Consider the following 14,493-nt stretch of genomic DNA (forward strand, 5'->3'; position numbering starts at 1 on the left):
GGGGAGAATTCCGGACCAGCTGTGTCTTCATCTCTCTCTTCCCTCCAATCCCAGGAGAGCAAACGAGGCAGAAGGACTTGTGGGCCCGATTCACCAGCTCTATCCTCAGGAACTCGAGGACCATCAAGTTCCATGGCTGGGAGGGAGCCTTTCTGGACAGAGTCCTGGGCATCCGAGGCCAGGATATGGGTACCTTGTGGACCTCTGGCCTCCTCTTCTTTATGTCGCTGGTGTCTTTCCAAGCGTCTACATTTCTGGTCATGTCACTCTAGTCTCTATGGTGATCAGGACTGGGGAAGGAGTGTGGGGCTCAGGAGGTGAGGTAGGTGGAGCCTCCCTGATCCTCCCACCCTGTCCATCAAAACCCACACATTCTGGATCCTGTTCTCACCGGGTTTCTGCTATCTTCTGCGTGAATGAATTAATTCCATCATTCTGGTGAAGGTGACAGCGGCCGTTGAGGTCTGCTCTTCTGAGAGTTCCAGGCTTCCACTGATGTGGGGAGGAGAGTTCAGGTGCAGACAGGCTGCAGAGGTAGAATCCAGGGTATGAGTGGCTTTCTTGCTGCTGGCCAACAAATGTCCATAGCCACCCTGTCACTGACGTGATTCTTGTTCTGCCGTTCTGTCATTTATTTCTGATTGCTGTCAGAACACTCTTCCTAAAGCACAGCTTTCAGAAGAATTTAAACATGTTGATGCATAGGCAAGGCACAGTGACTCACGCCTGCCATCCGAGCTCTTTGGGAGGCTGAGGTGCCTTGAACCCAGTTGGTGGAGGTTGCAGTGGCCCCAGATTGTGCCACTTCACTCCAGCCTGGGTGACGGAGCAAGACTTTGTGTCAAAAACCAAACAAAACAAAACAAAAGGATCACAAATGGGACGAATACCTAGGGCCCTCCCATGCTGCTCTCTTCAGGAGTCCCCAGGCTCAGCCCTCATGTCTATCACCTTCACAGAGAGGCCTTTCCTGACCACCTTCACCAGCACCTGAGCACCCCTGCTTGTGCTAGTGCACTCTAACCTGCATCCGATTTCTCTTTATTTTTTTATTTTTGAAGACAGAGTCTTGCTCTGTTCCCCATGCTGGAGTGCAGTGACGCAATGTCGGCTCACTGCAACCTCCACCTCCCAAGTTCAAACAATCCTCCCACCTCACCCTCCTGAGTAGCTAGGATTACAGGCAGTTGCCACCACGCCTAGGTAATTTTCTTTTTTGTACCTTTAGTAGAGATGGCATTTCACCATGTTGGCCAGGCTGGTCTCGAACTCCTAACCTCAAGGGATCCATCCTCCTCAGCCTCCCAAAGTGCTGGGATTACAGATGGGAGCCACCGCACCTGGCCATACCTGCTTTAGTTTTTATTCTTCATAGCACTCTCCACCTGATGTGCTGTTTGTCTGTGTTAATGGTTTGTTTATGGATCGCCTGTCTCTTTCCCCCTCGTTAGAATGATGGATCCATTAAGAGAGGAGCAACTTTGTTTTGCTCATTGCTGTTTCCCCAGAGCCCGGAGCCCTGTCAGGTATATGATAACCAGGCAGTAGTTATTCATAGAATGAATGAATGTAAGAATGAATAAATGGCCGGGTGCTGTGGATCACGCCTGTACTCCTAGCACTTTGGGAGGCCGAGGTGGGTGGATCGCTTGAGGTCAGGGATTCGAGACCTGCCTGGACAACATGGTGAAACCCCATCTCTACTAAAAATAAAAAAAGTTAGCTAGGAATACTGATGCACGCCTGTAATCCCAGCTACTCAGGAGGCTGAGACAGGAGAATTGCCTGTACCCAGGAGGTGAAAGTTACATTGAGTCAAGACCATGTCACTGCACTGTAGCCTGGCAGAAAGAGACTGTCTCAGAAATAAATGAAAATAATTTTTAAAAAAAGAATGAATGAAAGACCAGAAGGCCTAGATAGAAGGAATATGTTACAGTAATCAATAGTGCACAAGGGAAATTACAGTGAATGAGAATTTATTTGAATATTTCAAGATAGCTAGAAGAGAAGAAGTTTTTTGTTCCCAAAACAAAAGATAAATATTTGAGGTGATGACTGTCTCAGTTACCCCGATTTGATCATTACATATTGTCTACAGCTTGGGTCCCCAACCCTCCTGGCCACGGATCTGTACCAGTAGCCTGTTTTTGTTTTTCTTTTTTTTTCTCTCTCTCTCTTTTTGAGACAGAGTCTCAGTCTGTGCAGCGGTGCTATCTCAGGTAAATGTAACCTCCATCTCCGAGGCTCAAGTAATTCTTCCGCCTCAGCCTCCTGAGTAGCTGGGATTACAGGCATGTACCACCACACCTGGCTAATTTTTGTATTTTTAGTAGAGACAGGGTTTCACCATGTTGGCCAAGCTGGTCCCAAACGCCTTACTTCAGGTGATTTGCCCTCCTCATTCTCCCAAAGTGCTGGGATTGCAAGTGTGAGCCATTGCACCCGGGATTTTTTTTTTTTTTTAATTTGACAGGGAGTTTTGCTCTTGTTGCCCAGGCTGGAATGCAATGGCATGATCTTGACTCTCTGCAACCTCTGTCTCCCAGATTCAAGCCAGTTTCCTGCCTCAGACTCCCAAGTAGCTGTGATTACAGGTATGAGCCACCATGCCAGGCTAATTTTTGTATTTCTAGTAGAGACAGGGTGTCTCTATGGTGGTCAGGTTGGTCTCGAACTCCCAACCTCAGGTGATCCCCCTGCCTCAGTCTTCCAGTGTGCTGGGATTACAGGCGCGAGCCACCGTGCCCGTCTCACCTGCTGGGAACTGGGCAGGCAGCACAGCAGGTGAGCAGCGAACGGGCTAGGGAGGCTTTATCTGTGTTCATAGCCGCTCCTTATTTCTGGCTTCACCACCTGAGCTCCACCTTCTGTCAGATGGGTGGCGTTGTTAGAGTCTCATAGGAATGCAAACCCTACTGTAAGCAGCACCTGCGAGGGAGCTGGACTGCTTGCTCCTTATGAGAATCCAATGCCTGTTTATCTGTCAATGTCTCCCGTCACCTTCAGAAGGGATGCTCTAGTTTCAGGAAAAAAGCTCAGGGCTCCCACTAATTTTACGTTACGGTGAGTTGTGTAAATATTTCATTATATATTACACTGTAATAATAACAGAAATGGGTCGGGCACAGTGGCACATGCCTGTTATCCTATCCTTTTGGGAGGCTGAAGCAGTCGGATCACCTGATGTCGGGGGTTCAAGACCAGCCTGGCCAACATGGTGAAACACCGTCTCTGCTAAAGGTACAAAAACTGGCATGGTGGCAGGAACCTGTCATCCCAGCTACTTGGGAGGCTGAGGCAGGAGCATTGCTTGAACCCAGGAGCGGAGGTTGCAGTGAGCCACAATCATAGCATTTTGGGATGCCGAAGTGGGCGGATCACCTGAAGTCAGCAGTTCGAGACAAGCCTGGCCCACAGGTGGAACCTCGCCTGTAATAAAAATACATAAATTAGCTAGGTGTGGTGGTAGGAGCCTATAAGCTGAGTTACTCGGGAGGCTGACGCAAAAGAATTGCTTGAACCCAGGAGGTGGAGGTTGCAGTGAGCCAAGATCATGTCCCTGGACTCCAGCCTGGGCAATATAGGAAGATTCTGGTTTTGTTTTTGTTTTTAAAGGCAAGCCAGTTACAATGGCTTATACCTATAATCCCAGAATTTTGGAGGCCAAGATGGAAAGATCACTTGAGGCTAGGAGTTCCAGGTAAACCCGGGCAACATAGCATGACCCCATCTCTACAAAACATTTTTTAAAAATTGGGCACAGTGGCATGTGCCCATAATCTCAGCTACTCAGGAAGCTGAGGCAAGAGGATTGCTGCAGCCCAGGAACTGGAGGCTGCAGTGAGCCATGCTTGTGCCACTGCACTCCAGCCTGGGTGACAGAGTGAGACCCTGCGTCTCAAAAAAAAGAATTCAGAGTAGAGAAAGGTATGAATTGTAAGTTCAAGCATTGAACGTCTCACATTTCCTTCAGAAGTGTTGATGCGTGCCCCAAGAACTCTGCATTCATTTCCCAGCGCTGCCTTAAGAAAGTACCCTAAACTGTGGCTTCAACCACAGAGATTTATTCTCACAGTTCTGGAGACCAGGAGTCTGAAATCAAGGGATTTTTTATTGTTTGTTTGTTTTTTGCTCTGAAGGCTGTGAGGGAGGTCCGTCCCAGTTCTCGCTCATGGATTCTCAGAGCCTCCAGAGTTCCTTGGCTTGCAGGTGGTCTTCTGTCTCTGTCTTGAAACTGTCTTCCCTTTGTAGGTGTCTTTGTCCGCACATCCCCTTTTTATAAGGACACCAGGCACACTGGATTAGGATTCACCCTCATTACCTCAGCTTAGCTCGATCACATGGGAAGAGGCTATTTCCAAATAAGGTCGCATCCACAGACCCTGCGGCATAGGGCTTCAGCATCTTTCGGGGAGACAGAGCACAACGCATAACACTATAGATTTGCACATATTTTTAGTTTGAGTTTCTGGGTTTTATTTTTTATTTTTTCGTGTCGGATGAGTGATGTGATGATACCGTAACAAGTTTTGAGAATGGCACATATCATAAAATAGCCTGATAACCCAATTGTCGTGCTTAGGTTTTGGTTTTTTAAAATTTTAGTTTTTCTTGAGGCAGGGTCTTGCTGCAATACTCATGCTGGAGGGCAGTGGTGCAATCATGGGTCACCGCAGCCTTAACCTCCTGGACTCCAGCGATCTTCCCACCTCAGCCTCCCAAAGAGCTAGGATTATATGAATGAGCCACCACCCCCAGCTGTTCCCTATTTTTTGTTTGTACGTTGTTCATTTTTCTGAAAAAACACACTTTTTATCTGTGCATGCTGGCTCATGCCTGTAATCCTCAGTACTTTGGGAGGCCAAGGCAGGTGGATCTCTTGAGATCAGGAGTTCAAGACCAGCCCGGCCCACATGGTGTAACGCCTTCTCTACTAAAAATACAAAAATGAGCTGGATGTGGTGGTGTGTACCTGTAATCCCAGTTACTCGGGAAGCTTAGGCAGGAGAACCGCTTGAACCCTAGAGGCAGAGGTTGCAGTGAGCCAGGTTCATACTACCGCACTCCAGACTGGGTGGCAGAGCGAGACTAACTCAAAAAAAGTGAAATATACATACATATAAGCGTGCACATGAACACACACACACACACACACACATACACCTTGGCAATTTTTTTATATATCAGCATTCACTGGTACGATGTAAATTCTATGGTAGATTTTATTTAGATTAATACAATCTAAATATTATTCTATTAAGTGCCACAACTAAAAAAAATAGGCCATGCATTTAAATGATTCAAAGTTCAAAAACTATGAAAGAGTATAGAACCGAGTCTCCCATATGGCAGCTCATGGCATATGTGTTTATGAAATCTACGTGAGGCCTGATATGGTGGCTCATGCCTGTAATCCCAGCATTTTAGGAGGCCGAGTCGGGTGGCTCACCTGAGCTTAGGAGTTTGAGAGCAGCCTGACCAACATGGTGAAACCCCATCTCTACTAAAAACACAAAAAGCAACCGGATGCGGCGGTGAGCCCATATAACCCTATCTACTTTGGAACCTGAGGCAAAAGAAGTGCTTGAACCTGGGGGACAGAGGTTGCGGTTAGCCAAGATCATGCAACTTCACTTCAGCCTGGGCTACGGAGCGAGACTCCATCTCAAAAAAGAAAAAAAAATCTAAATAAATTAACATTTAAGACAATGAAAGATTTGGTTCTTTGCGTGGGCCACATTTCAAGTGCTCCACAGCTGCAGATGGCCCGGAAATATGGTCTTTATTTCAAAAAGTTCTATCGGTTGGTGTTGGTGCAGCCTTAAAGCCGCTCTCCCACCCCTCCTCGAAGCCAACCACTGTTACGGTTCCTTTGGTGATTCTTTTCCGAGATGATCTATGCACACAATCAGCACGTGGAGTTAATATATTTACCTAATAAAATCAGCATCTCCCGTGTAGTGCAAATGACCATGTAATAGTCCATGGAATGGAATGTATTCAGCTAGTTTCATAATGAAGTGCTCTTGAGTTTTTCCCAGGTTTCCTGTTAAAATTATTCTGTCGAGAACACCATTCTCTCACAGAGTACATTTTTAACAGTGGAATTCCCTGGCCAGAATGTTTATATGTTTTTCTCATTTCTTTTCTATTTTCTTTCTTTTTTTTTCTTTTCTTTTCTTTTTTTCCCTCTCACTATTCCCTCTTCCTACTTTTTTCTTCCCTTTCCCCCTCTCATCCTCCTCTTTTTTCTCTCCCCCACTTTTTCTTTTACAAGGTCTTCTATTTAATGGCATAATCCTAATTCACTGCAGCCTTGAACCCCTGGGCCCAAGCGATCCTCTTTCCTCAGCCTCCCAAGTAGCAGAGACTAAAACCTGTGCCCCCATGCCTTTCTATATTTTTATTTTCTTTTTAGTGGAGATCGGTCTTACTATATTGTTCAGGGTCGTTTTCATCTATGTAGGTGCTTTTCAAGAGATCTTACCAAAAGGTACCTGGATAGAGCTTAGTCACTTGAAGCTCTTGTCCTTGTGTTGAAATTTTGTGTCTGCCTCCTCCATCCCGGGGAGATTTAAAACTTCTATCCCCTTTTCAGGCAGATCAGTGACTTCAAAAAGTGTACGAATGTTGTGAGGCAAGGCGGAAGGATCACATGAAGTCAGGAATTTGGACCCAGGCTGGCCAGGAAGGTGAAACCCTGCCTCTACCAAAAATACAAAACTTACATGAGCGTGGTGGTGCACGCATGTAGGCCCATCTCAGGAGGCTGAGGCATGCGAATTGTTTGAATCTGGAAAGCGGATGTTGCAGTGAGTCGAGATCGTGCCGCCGTACTCCAGCCAGATACAAATAGCAGCTTTAGACTTGATCTCGCCAGGCATGACCACTGGGCAGGTTCAGCATAGGATCACCGATTCTGCCTCAGTTTTCAGTGTCTTCTCTGGGGCCTGGAGTATAGCATCTGAAGCCGAGCTGGATGTCTTGCTGCATAAATACTCTCTCCACTTCCACCTTTTGCCATCAGCCTGGGTGAAGACTCATGTCAGGGGAGAGCCGTCGTCCTCCTACAGCCCCACCTGTCTGATGGCTGAGACTTCTGCCTCATTTCCAGAACTCCCAGGGGCCCTTGAACGTCTTGTTATTTGCTACATATGCACGCACAGATTGCCCGTACCTCCCCCTCAGACCTTCCTGCCACTCTCTATAGAGCTGTCTGAAGCCTCAAAATGTTTATTTGCCTTTGGAGAAATTCTACTTCCATCTGCCCCAGACTCATCAAAATTACAGTAACAGCCAGCACTCCAACTTTCTGGATCCTGTTCCAGCAGAGAGGAAGTCTGTTCTTCAAGTCCTCTTTGTAACCCCATTTAAGATGAGGAAACTGAGGCAGATGAGCTCATGAATACAAAGTGCCAGAGCTTGGGTTCAACCTCGAATCCCTGGGCCCAGGGGTTCGAGGCTCGTGTTCAACCTTAGAGTTTGTGGGATTTAAGGTTGATGTTGGAAGCGTTCTGTTTGGCACCCCCTACCCTGGTGTGTGGGTGTTGTGTCCTGGGTTGCCTGCAGAGCCCCAGTTTATGCCTGCTGACCTGACGCATTTGTGACTAGCGTTGTCTTTAACTGCAAAACGTCGTGGTTTGGGAGAGAAATTCTGTGCTCACCCAGTTCACCCGCACCCTGAGGAAGCTCTGACACCACCGCACAGCTTCTGATACATACTGGAGAAAGCCAGCGCTAGGAGGTGCCTGTCAGCAGGAAGAGCTGCAAGCATCTACATCCACATGTAGACATATCTGTACACATACATTCATATACACACATCCATATATATACATGTCTTTACATCCACACACACGTCTGTACACCCACACATTCATACACATGTCTACATATAGACACCTTCATGTACACATCACTGTACACACAATCCATATCCACACATTCATACACACCTATCTGTGTATTTTGGTATAGCTGTATACATACACATCTACACACATCCATGTACAGATAAATCCGTACACAGACGCATACACATTCGTCCACACACATCTGCACATACGTCGGTGGGGATCAGGGAAATACAGCATTAAGTAGTGACGGTCTGATAATAGCTAGTATTGTTTTGACATCTTTTGGGTGAACTGACTAGCTAGTGGCTATCAGAGGGGTGTGTGAGGTGTGTCTGCAGGTTGGCAGGGCCATCAAACGCGGTATCTGTAGTTCCTCGTGGCTTTCCTAGAGGATCTCTCATGTGGAGCCTTGGAGTGTAGTGAGCTGTTCCTGTGGCCCGCCCGCCAATGTCTGCACCAGTGACCAACAAAATTCTGGCTTCACGGGCCTCAAGGACTTTGGATTGTACAGTAAAAAACGCTATATGCCATCATGGGACGTGTCTGGTCTGCAAGTGGAGATCCGTTGCCAGTGGCGGGATGGGAGCTGGAAGAGCCAGGAGGCTGTTGCAGTCAGACAGATTCAATAACCAGGGCTGGAGCTGGTGTGCAGCGTAGGTGGCAGATGAGGTTGACTCTAGTCACATTCCATAGCGACGGTCGACTGAGTTCCTGATGGATCCAATGAGGGGGTTGTCAAGGAGAGAAGAGGAGTCCTCTGTGTTTATAACACAGGTTTCTAATTTTGAGAAATCCGGAGTTTAAAAAATTGGGGAAGGCCCGGGCATAGTGGTTCACACCTGTAATCTCAGCACTTTGGGTGGCCAAGGTGGGCGGATCACTTGGGATCAGGAGTTTGAGATCAGCCTCGCCAACATGGTAAAACCCCGTCTCTACTAAAAATACAAAAATTAGCTGGGCACTGTGGTGTGCGTCTGTCATCCCAGCTACTTGAAAGGCTGATGCAGGAGAATTATTTGAACCCGGGTGGCGAAAATTGCAATGTACCTGGATCCTGCCACTGCATTCCAGCCTGGGTGACAGAGTGAGACTCCGTCTCAAGAAAAATTAAAAATTGCGGAAGAATCGGCATAGAAAGCCATTAGCTTGGCTATCTCCTGCCCTCTCTCTGGTCCCAGCTTGTGTAATCACGGCTGGGCTTGCTGTCCAAGCCTGTCATTTCAGATGACACCAAGGCCTTTTCAGGGCTAGAGAGACCTGCTGCCACCCATGGTCGGCAAGGCTGAGTGGTTTTCGGCACAGCTGGAGATGAAACTGGTGATGGGGGCAGCCCCGTCATCTTTACAGGGAACCTCACACAGCAGGTGGGCAGCAAGCTGGCCTCTCCACATCACTGAGCCATCTGCTGAGTGAGTAGGCCCATGTGACAGGTAGGAGATGCAACTTCCTGTGTCCTGTCTCCTCCGTGACCAGGCTAGGGTATGGGCCAAATGCCTCCTGATGATCTTCATCACTTCAGTTTCTCAATATCAACATCCCATCTAAGGACAGACTCAGGCTCAGTGTGAGCCCCCAGAACTTTCCACAACCTCCAGCTGTCCCCACAAACCATAAAATAGCAGATTTTGGGTTGTTCTTATTCTCACCCACAATAAGAAACATATATAAAACATTGGCCTAAAATACACGGGGCATTTAAAACACACACACAGGCCTAGCAGATGCTGGCACTGTGCCAGAGCCAGGGCGGTGACACCAGGGTGTGGCGCTTATGTTTTCTGAAAGATTCTAAGGTAAGGACAGGAGCCGGGGCTGGGGGCACTCGGAGCGGTGGCTGTTGACCACCTCACGTGGGTGTTTGGGAGTCATAACAGCTGGCCCATTTCCACCTGTCTGTTCTGGATGACCTTCAGTGTTGCAGACGCAGAAGCTTCAGAAGGTGAAATTTATTTAACGACCCATGATGTGTAGTTAATTCTTTTGTCATCTGTCCTATTTGATTTTGTTTCATTCTACTTCTTTTTTTTTTTTTTTTTATTGGAGACAGAATCTCACAGTGTTGCTCGGACTGGATGCAATGGTGCAATCTTGGCTCACCGCAGCCTCTGCCTCCTTGGTTCAAGCAGTTCTCCTGCCTCAGCCTCCCAAGTAGCTGGGATTACAGGTTCCTCCTGCCATACTTGGTTATTTATTTATTTATTTGTATTTTTGTAGAGGCGGTGTTTTACTATGTCGGCCTGGCTAGTCTGAAACTCCCGACCTCAGGAAATCTGCCTGCCTTGGCCTTCCAAAGTGCTGGAATTACAGGAATGACTCACTCTGGCCGGCCTCATTCTACTTTATCCTTGGTCCAAGCACAGTGCCCCACACCTATAATGCCAGAACTTTGGGAAGCCAAGGCAAGAGAATTGCTTGAGCCCCGGAGTTCAAGACCAGCCTTGGAAACATACTGAGACCCCTGTTTCTACAGAAAAAAAAGTGGTGTGTATATATATATGCACATGCACATACACACAAGTTAGCCAAGGTGGTGGCACATGTCTGTAGTACCAGCTACTTGGGAGGGTGAGGTGAAAGGATCGATTGAGTCTTGGAGGTCAAGGCTGCAGCGAGCCACGATCAGGCCTGTCTGTGGGCTGTTGTGCAGGGCACAGGTGTTGACTCTTCAAGGATCCCCCAATCCCAAGGACCCTGGGGTATTCCCGAGTCCTTTTTTTGCCTGGGGCTGGGGGTGTCGGTCCCTGGGGGCTGACCCTTTCATTTGCCTGCTCTCTATCCCTGCAGCACCGATGGAAAGGAAGGAGGCTGGATGATGAGTGGCTGCCCTGGATGCCAAGCTGTTCGTGTCAGGACTGTCAGGGCTGCATGCCCTTGGCCTGCTGCAGCAGCGGGGCTGGCTGTGGACCGAATCCCTGAGTATCCCATATGGCCTCCCGGGTAAGGCACTGCATGCCTGGCTGCGGGGAAGGTGGAGGTGGCAGGGCCTTCCCCGGTTCCTGTGGCTGTGGCTCTGTGAGCTAAAATACGCTGTCACCACAGGATTTTCCATCAGTCATTCTGTGGGCTCTGAGTAGAACTTAGTAGCTTCTCATTAGGAAAAAAAGAAAAAAAAGTGTGTCTGTTTAGGGGACATTCATTCATCTCTTAAGACCTCCCCACGGACAGGTTTTAATGGAGTGATGGACGAAGCAGACCACAGGGCTGGGAGAACACGGCAGAGGCCAGGCTGGGCTTGGGCCTCCTCCTCTTGGAGCCCTGGTGGAGGGCTGCCTGGCAGAGGAGGGTAGGGGTTCTTTGATCGATCCTCACAGCTCAGGCAAAGCAGCCAGCGCACCAGTGCAGCACTGGCCAGAGGCTGCAGACAGAGAGCGGCTCAGACAGCGCCTACAGGCTTGGGCCGGGCCGCACACTCCACTGCACACAGATCCTGGCTTTCAGTCACAAGGCGGGTGCCCCGGCCAGGTGGGATGTCCAGAGAGAGTACATGAGTCTGGCAAGTGGCGATCTGAGTACCCTGAGCTCATCCCCAGAGATGAACTTGCTTCCAATAGCATAGCCATATAGGAATGAATCCAGGGCTGGCACTTCAGCTTCAGTCTTATGTCTATTCATCTAGGATTGTTTCAGCCCTGGAGGCAGAGGTTGCAATGAGTCAAGAATGTGCCACCGTACTCCAGCCTGGGCAACAGAGTGAGATCTTATCTCTAAAATAAACAAATAATAAGTTTACAAAAAAGCCAGTCACAGTGGCTCACGCTTGTAATTCCAGCACTTTGTGAGGCTGAGGCAGGCGGATCACGAGGTCAGGAATTCAAGACCAGACTGGCCAACATGGTGAAAGCCTATCTCTAATAAAATACCAAAATTAGGCAGTCATAGTGGTGGCTGCCTGGTTCCAACTGCCCTCCTGGCAGGACTAGGAACTTCTGACCTCTCCACCATCCTGGGCTAAGACCTTGCCCAATGTCAGGGTTGGCGTCCCTCTGACTGGCTGTTGAATGTCACCTCCATAGCCTCTCTGCTGTGCCAGAGTCCCATGGCCACCCACAGGGCAGTGAATTTGAAAAAGTGCTCAGGACTCTGCACACTATGCTGTTCACAGCTGTCATTGACTACAGTGAGAGGAGGCAGGAGTGTTGGCACAGGGAAGGGGGCCGGGGTGGAGTCTAGTGTGCACCACGGCCAACACCTAGTATCGTTTCCCAGTCCCTGTGCCTTCACATGGGACGCACTTGTCTGTCCTAGTACTATGTCACCCAGGGTGTTTGGTGTGGCTGCCTAATTGGCAGGTGCTGCTTGGCTCAGAGCACAGTGTCAGACTCCTAGGAGACAAGCAGGGGTCTCGAATAAGCCACGTTTGTACAAACAGTTCAGATGCAGAGCACCTTGTATTACTCCTAGGATTGGTGGGAACCCTCCCCCAGTCCAAGTTCCCAGACAAGCTATGAGCAGGTCATGCAGAGGCAGCTCGGGTCTGCTGTGACAACTCACTCGCAATCTCCAGTGCCTGCTGCTCTATTCCTTTTCCTCCGCTCCCGCCATCATCTTAATCCCAGGAAGAGGCCCTATCTCTTTGAGGCCTGGGCTGGGCCTCTGAGCTGCCCAGAGGCCTCACGGTGGGTGTTGGCTGCTAGTTGCAAGGCCCCCGGCCACACTGAAGGACTCCTACCTGGAAGTGATGCTGCGGCCCCTGGAGGAGGTGTGGAGGGAGTGGGCAGAGGAGGCCATGTGGTGGCTACAGGCCTGGGTGGCCGGGATGCCAGGCAACCAGGGTCCCAGGCCTATCAGGTTGACCCTGGGGGCCATGAAAGGCACTCTGGAGCTGGTGAGTGAGAGCAAGGATGAGATGTGGCTGGTAGTTGAGGATGACCGAGACAGCTCTCACTGTCCCCTCCCTTTCCAGGTGGCCCACCAGATGCTGTCCTGGGCTGAGGCCACGTTCTCATGGGCACTGAAGAGGCTCTGCAAAGCCCTGCTGGACCTGTATGGCCTCACAGCCAGGTAACGCTGGTTTTGGGGTGTCGCATCCAGCGTTCCTGCCACGTATCAGTTGCAGTGCTGAACCCTTCAAGATGCTCTGACTCACTGACTACTTTGACTGCCCTACACAGAGGCTTCTTCACTCCTTATTGCACAGGAGAGGAAACTGGGGTTTCTTCCTCACTCCAGAGAGACCTCGTGAGCACAGTCCCAGTGCAGGCAGGATTTTAGGAGCTGCTGTGGAAGAGTGCAGTGGGCAAAGATGACCCCTGCCTTCAGGAAGCTCAGTTTTACTCAGAGACAGACACGAAGCCCAAGAAATCATCTACAGCAGAGTATGCACAGCTCCCTGCAGAAAGTCCGAGAATCACCTCTTAAGCAGGCCATTCTGCTCTGTCACATTTCCTTGCTTTTGCTTTGTAATCATCTTTTTTTTTTAAATGGAGTCTTGCTCTGTCTCAGTTGTGTGATTTCAGCTCATTGCAACCTCTGCCTCCTATGTTCAAGTGATTCTCCTGCCTCAGCCCTCCGGGTTGCCGGGACTACAGGTGTGTGCACTACTGCACCTGGCTAATTTTTTGCGTTTTTAGTAGACAGGGTTTTGCCACTCCAGGCTGGTCTCAAACTCCTGACCTTCAGTAATGTAACCCATTTGGCCTTCTAAAGTGTTGGAATTACAGGCATGAGCCACTATTCCCGACCTGTTATGTAATCTTTTAAACACATAAAAGCCCTTCTTTCTTGCAGGCTGTGCAGAAGCCGGCTACAGGCTGGGTGTGGCCCACCGCTCATCGTTTACCACCACTGAGCCATACCTTAGGTGGCAAATGCTTGAGATGGAACATTGGTGAGATGGTGAGCTGGGGATCCTCTGGTGTGGCCATGGCCAGCTTTGAGGAGAAAGTACAGTTCAAGCAAGAGACACGGGGCCAGTGTGGAAAGAGAGCTCCAGGTGGGGGCTCCACTGCACAGAGGACTGGGAGAGGGATGTGCCTGGCCTGTTTGTTTTTGAGATGGAGTCTCATTCTCCGTCACCTAGGCTGGAGTGCCGTGGTGTGATCTCAGCTCACTGCAACCTCTCTCAAATTCAAGTGATTGTCCTGCCTCAGCCTGCCAAGTTGCTGGGATTACAAGCATTCACCACCATACCCAGCTAATTTTTGTATCTTTAGTAGAGGTGGGATTTCACTGTATTACCCAGGCTGGTCTCAGAATCCTGGGCTCCAGAGACTCGGTGCTGGGATTACGGGCATGAGCCACCGTGCCTGTCCTGTTTGAATAGCAAGGTGGTGTGGCTGATGCGACTGGGAGGTTCCAAGGCTAGGGAATGAGAGGAGGACTCTGGCTTCTGCTCTGACCTACGAAGGCTGTGATCACCCTTTCACTTCAAAAGGCCCCTTTTGTCCCTGTGTTGAGAACACGGGGGTGGTGGATAGAAATGGGGAACCCAGTCTAGAGCAGGGGTCTGGGGACCAAATATCCTTTTCCCTCACAGCCATGATGCCCACCAGGAACCGGGCTACAGACAAGGGGGCCGCCCCTTCTTCCATGCAGGTGGTCTTGCAGAGCATCTGGATTCTGGCTCTGCCTCTTCCTGGGATATCTCTGCATCGGCTCTGTGTGCCTCAGTTTCCCCAGCTGTAGAATAGGGACC

At 49.4% G+C, this 14,493-nt stretch overlaps 1 long non-coding RNA gene and 1 pseudogene across 2 annotated transcripts in view; one reads left to right on the forward strand and one right to left on the reverse strand.

Moving 5' to 3' along the window:
- Positions 1 to 14,290, forward strand: part of LOC144581637 (uncharacterized) — a 92,349-nt gene extending 78,059 nt beyond the window's left edge. For both annotated transcript variants that reach the window (XR_013532718.1, XR_013532719.1), the window contains exons 2-4: positions 10,644 to 10,796; positions 12,763 to 12,860; positions 13,587 to 14,290. This is a non-coding gene — a long non-coding RNA (uncharacterized LOC144581637). The remainder of the gene's footprint in view (positions 1 to 10,643; positions 10,797 to 12,762; positions 12,861 to 13,586) is intronic.
- LOC144581665 (small nucleolar RNA U13) lies at positions 4,497 to 4,594 on the reverse strand (annotated as a pseudogene).
- Positions 14,291 to 14,493: the final 203 nt, after the last annotated feature.

This window comes from Callithrix jacchus, chromosome 2 (assembly GCF_049354715.1).
Source record: "Callithrix jacchus isolate 240 chromosome 2, calJac240_pri, whole genome shotgun sequence".
Taxonomy (NCBI): Eukaryota; Metazoa; Chordata; class Mammalia; order Primates; family Cebidae; genus Callithrix; species Callithrix jacchus.